Source organism: Helianthus annuus, chromosome 5, assembly GCF_002127325.2.
Source record: "Helianthus annuus cultivar XRQ/B chromosome 5, HanXRQr2.0-SUNRISE, whole genome shotgun sequence".
In the NCBI taxonomy this organism is placed as follows: domain Eukaryota; kingdom Viridiplantae; phylum Streptophyta; class Magnoliopsida; order Asterales; family Asteraceae; genus Helianthus; species Helianthus annuus.
Window position 1 is genome coordinate 57,530,388 of NC_035437.2, and position 5,800 is coordinate 57,536,187.

Sequence of the window (5,800 nt, forward strand, 5' to 3'; positions counted from 1 at the left end):
CTTGACCTTGAACAGCATGGACCTCCTCGTATTGCCCTTCCAACATCCCTTGGCAATTTTCAGCCGCATGACCTATCTCATTACACAAAGCACAAACATCATAAATTTGGTTAGTGGTTTGAACATTACCGTCATCTATGGCGTGCACTTGCGGTCGGTTAGTGGTCGGTCGGGCTCTTCTTGAAGCTTGAGCTTTCCTCTTTGATGTAGTTGCCATGCTTTCCAAGAACTCCCAATCTTCATTCTCATAGTTTGTTCCAAAAGTCCCACCGGTGATAGACATCAAATCGCGTGCGTCTTCGGCACTCAACCCCTCATGAAAGGCATTCATCAACTCCCATAAGTCAATTCCATGATGAGGGCAGTTTTTAATCATCATATTGAAGCGCTCAAACGCCTCATGAAACATCTCACCGTGTTGTTGTTGAAAGCTTCTCAATCCCTTCCTTGCATCATTGGTCTTTTGGGCGGTGTAAAACTCATCCAAGAAGGTTTGTTGCATCTCCCCCCATGTATATATTGATGCCGAAGGTAACGTGTAGAACCATTTTTTAGCCTTCTCTTCCAAAGAAAATTGGAACAAAACCAATTTGATGTCGTCGGCTGAAAACCCTTGACTTCCAAGAGTGTTGCAAATAGAATCATAAGCCTCTAAATGAAAATAAGGCTCCTCATTTGCCAACCCCTTGTACTTTGGTAAACTTTGCAAAGAGTTGGTTCTTACTTCGAATGTTCGCCCTTGATCATTATGAGGAATGACTACCGGTGAAGGGTTTTGCGTGATTACCGGCCGAAAGTGTGCTTCAATGCCCCTCACATTTTCTCTAAGATGTCTTCTTGGTACACCATGCCTACCTCTCGGAATAATAGGACCATTTGGCCTTGGTACTTGCCCTTGTGGTGCGTTTGGTTGTTGAAACTGTTGTTGTCGCATCGGTGGGTGCTGAGGTGGTCTTTGAAATTGTTGTTGTTGTACATGTTGTGGCCGGACTTGTTGAAATGGAATCGGTTGTTGTATTGGTGGCCCTTGTGGTCTTGGCCGAATGTGTTGTGGTATAAGTTGTTGTTGTGGTATTCCACCAACACGTTCCATCCCTTGAGATTGACTTTGAACATACCCAAACTCCCCTTGATCACCATAATCTCCATAACCGAACCCATCATCTTCATACCCCTCAAAATCTTCAAATCCCTCATCATAACCATCCCCTTGAATTCCTGAAGTTTGCCCAAATGGAATGGTCGAATACTGAAAACCCGATTGTTGTGGTCTAAATGATGAGGTAGTATGCACAATAGTTGAATTTGATGCAATTGAAAAGGTGGATGTTGATTGACCCGTAGTTGGGGGAAAGAAGTGAGATAATGGTGGGATTGTAGTGGATGGATTGTAGGTAATGGTAGGCTCAGTTTGAGTGGTAATTGGTTGGGTGACATTGGATGGTGTGAATTCAGCAGTCGTATTAGGTAATGTGGTGTTTGGTGATGGTTGGGTGGAAGTAGGTATAAAGGTTGAGGATGATTGACCCGTTATAGGTGGAATTTGGGAATCAGCCATGATGTTTCTTTGTGTGATGGGTGAAGTGGGTGAACCAATGATTTTGTTTTCTCGCACTAAAACTCGGTTTTGTCTTAGCGTTCTTTCAATTTCCGGATCAAACGATAGCGGTGATGACCTGTGAGAGCCTCTAGTATGCATACACCTGAAGTACCTACACACTAAACACAACCAACGTAAACCCGAAAATAACAAACAAAACTATTAAACTAACACACGTTGCGCACTACTCCCCGGCAACGGCGCCAAAATTTGACGTGATGTCGTGGGTCACGCAAATTTAATCCCCAAACAACTATAGATAGTGGTAGTAGGGTATCGAACTCAGGGAGTATGTGGAAGATGTGTTGAATGTATAGCTTTGTACTTAAACTAATATTAGACTAAATTGCAGAAATTAAAATTCAAGAGTTTGGATTGTTGTTTTAGAAAACTAAATTAAAAACTAATTCAAATCAAAGTTGGTTGTAAAACAAATTAGGAGAGAACAATGATCACCTTAGTTTTCAGTTTCTTTAAACAATTGTGTGTAATTCCAACTGGAAAGAGTTACATAGACATAACTCCTGTATAGATGATTGAAGTGATAAAAGGGGACAAAGTACTCGGATTATATAAACGCGAGGTTGTTTCCCGATGACCAATTAATCAATAACCAACCCTAACCCTTCCCGTGATATCTCGATTGCCAACAGCACCAAGAACGTACGATTAAGACTAGAAATTGCAATATTGATTAACAAACTACAAACAATCAAACATACACCATGACATTCAAGCAACGCAAGTTGTCATTCTAGAAATTCAGAAATTAAACACACAAAAGTTCAAGAAACATTCACCTAAGATGATCACCGAAGAGTTTAGCCGGACATGGCTCGGTGAATCATCATCCTAATCAAACTAATGTTCATACGAATCGAAAATACAAACCGAATGATAGAAATTGTTCAAAACCAAGCAAGTGCAGCAAAAATCGCCCCAATGTTCATCCACAACCGTCCAATGATGAGAGATAGTGAAAAGACACTCAAAAACTGATTTAAATGATGGCAGTTACACTTTGGATCACAGCTTCCACCGTAAATTACGGCTCCACCGTAATTTACGGTGGACATTGTTCTTTTACGGTGTAAACTAACTGTGCTACGGTGAGGAAAAAGCAAAATCCAGGTCCACCGTAAATTACGGTAGGACCGTAATTTACGGTGGTGAGCTGCCTTGACTTCTTTGTTGTGTCTCTTGTTCCACGCTCGACCCGTTCTTCACCAAAGCCTCCAAAGCTGCGTTTAATCCGTCTTTTAGCTCCTAAACCGCACCTGAAACATAAGCACCGTAGTTATCTAATTCAAGATAATTACACGATTAAGTGGAGGATTATTTCGTCTTTTAACATGCTTAAGGGTTGTCCAAAGGACCACCCGTCACTGAGCAAAGGTTTGAAGGTACTGGGTATGTTAGTGTTTCGAATGTGAAGGGTTTTTCTAAGCCTCTTGTCCCCAAGACTTCGACCCGGCGATCTACTCGTCGTTTGAAAGGTGCTCCTCAATCCACCTCTACTGAACCGGTGGAGTTGAGTGATGATGTCGAAGAGTCTGGGGATCAAGGTGTTGAAGCGTGTTCTGAAAAAGAGAAGAAGTTAGTTGTTCATGGCAAAAAGGTTTCAGCCAAGAAGGTTGCTGCTGCTCCTGTTCAGGGTTCTTCGAGCATGGATGTTGAATGGTTGGATCCGGATGCGGTTTATGTGCCATGTTGGTCAGTGAAAATTGACGACAGTTTTAAAGATGTTGCCGTTTGTGAAGATGCCTTGAGTCATATTGCTCCTCCTTCGGTTCACAAGACTATCTCCGAAATGGATGATGATGTGATGCTATCTCGTATGATTCTAGCACTTGTGATCTTGCTGCCATGCTTCCTCAGGGCGTTGCCCGTTTTCGTCGTAGGATGCAAGAGTATGAAGAGTTTTCCAAGAAGAAAGACAAAATGAAGTCTTCGATGGCAGTGATGAAGAAGGACATAAGTAATTTTGCTGAGAAGGAGGAAGCTTGGTCAAAGAAGGTTGAAGGCTTGTCAAAGCAACATGAGATTGAGATGAGCGATTTTAAGAAGAGTTTTGAGGCCGATAGGTTGAAGCTAAAGGCGGACAGGGAGGCTTTATCTGTTGCTTAGAAAGCCTTTGATGAGGAAAAGGAGAGCCTGAAGGCTTTGGTTTCCCGTGCAACTAGTGATAACTAGTGGTTGATTGAGCAGGGCTTTCAACAGGTTGTCACCTACCTGCTTCATTCTACCGAATTTAACTCCGCTCTTGGTGATGTTTATACAAAGTTTCTTAATTTGGGAAAACACCAAGGCCTCATTGCTGGTTACAAGTTGCATGAAGCTGGGCATTCTCTGGAAAAGTCCCCCTTGTTTCGTCCTGACGCTTCTGATGTTTTTAAAAGCTCAGTTGAACAGATGGAGAGGCTAACCTATCCTTATGTTCATCAGGTTTCCTCTTGCTTTGGTAAGCCTTTGTCTGTTTTACAGGACTTGAAACCGGAGGGCCTGAATGAAAAGGTTTGTACTGAAGTCTTGGGCTCACTTTCGAAGAAAAGATCCTATTCCGGAGATAGTGATGATACCCTCTCGAGTATGACGGATGCTTCGAAGGATGTTGGCTTGGAGGCTTCAGTGGTGGGTGATGATGGTGGTACAAAGGCTAAGAAGTCCAAGAAAGCCAAGAAGGCCAAAGCTGAAGGTTCTGGTGTCTCCAAGCCTTCTGCTATTTGATGATTATTCGTAGCTTTCTTAGCAAAACAATTTATGGTTTATAATGTTATTTTAAACAATATTAGGTTTCCAGGAACCCTTAAGGTTCCCGTTGGTGGTGTGTTGGGCCTGTATGGCCATTTGAACAGTAGTTAACTTTGCAAGTTACTAGGACTTGCCTTAACTTTTATTTGAAAGTCTTTCATGACTTTCTTTGTTATGGTATGATGGTTAATTATGTTACTTGTGTTGTGTTTTTATGTTTATGCCTGCTTTGCTGAGTTTGTTTGGTTGGCTTTAACCCTTCAGGCCTTTTGGCTAATCGTAGGTGGGTTGAAGCCTTCAATGTTTCAAGCTGTCAGGTGGGTAGCTTGAAGCCTTGATAGCTCTTGATTTGGTTTGTATGTTTTGTTGAAGGATTTTCTTTTTGCTTGTATTTTTCCTTGGACAGTTTTCATTCTCTTTTAACTTTGCCTTTGTTGAGTTTACTTTGTCTTTATGTTTTTTACACCTTAAAGGGTTCAGTGCTGCAGACACTTAGCCTTGGTGTTTTTAACAAGAAGACATAGTACCTATCCTCTTTATTATTTCTTTGTGATTTATTCGACTTCGTAAGCTTGTTTGTTGGTTATATTTCTAAGGCTTAAGGAACGATTGGTGTGGGTTGTTCAGACCTGTCTATGAGACAATTTTGTTTTGGCTTAATAAGTCTCATGGAGTTGTATTGATTTAGGAACTCACCCCTTATATAGGTTCATTCAACCCTTGAACCTATTAAGCGATGTGGCCTGGGAGCTCATCCCGTTACATGGCCCTTGCCATGGAGTTTTTTGCTAGGTTCTCAACCTGACCTTAGGATAGAAAGACAAGTTTGATAAAACAACTTCATTCATTCAGGTAACACTTGATTTTTACAAAAGGTTTTCATAGTGTTGTTCCAGATACATTTTGATACAAACCAAACTTTCCTGTCTAAACATGGAATCTTCTCAGGGTTTTGCCGTTCCAATGCCTTGGAAGCCTTTTGCCTTCTGAATCTGCTAGCTTGTAGGATCCACCCTTGTGTGCTTCAAGGATGGTGTATGGACCTTCCCATTTTGGGCCCAGCTTTCCTTGATTTTCCTTTTTTCTAGCTTCATTGTTTCTGAGGACTAGGTCCCCTGGCTTGAATCGTTCATTCTTGACCTTCTTGTTGTAGTAGGCTTCCATTTGCTGCTTATATTTGGCTTCTTGAATTGCGGCTTGATCTCGGGCTTCCTCTAGGAGTTGTAAATTCAACATGGTCTCTTTTTGGTGTGTTTCGGGATCCATGTTGACAATTCATTGGGTTACAACTCCTATTTCAGCAGGGATTACGGCCTCGGATCCAAATACCAAGCTATAAGGTGTTTTCTTGTGGCTTGTTTTTTCGGTTGTTCTAATTGCCCATAGAACACTAGGCAATTCTTCGAGCCAATTGCTTTCGTATGTTCCTAATCTTGTCTTGATGCCTTC

The 5,800-nt window shown here is 41.7% G+C and overlaps 1 non-coding gene across 1 annotated transcript; it reads left to right on the forward strand.

The window, feature by feature from the left end:
* The first annotated feature begins 347 nt into the window (after positions 1-347).
* LOC118492822 lies at positions 348-453 on the forward strand. Its single transcript, XR_004894823.1, has one exon. It is a non-coding gene; the product is annotated as a small nucleolar RNA R71 (small nucleolar RNA).
* Positions 454-5,800: the final 5,347 nt, after the last annotated feature.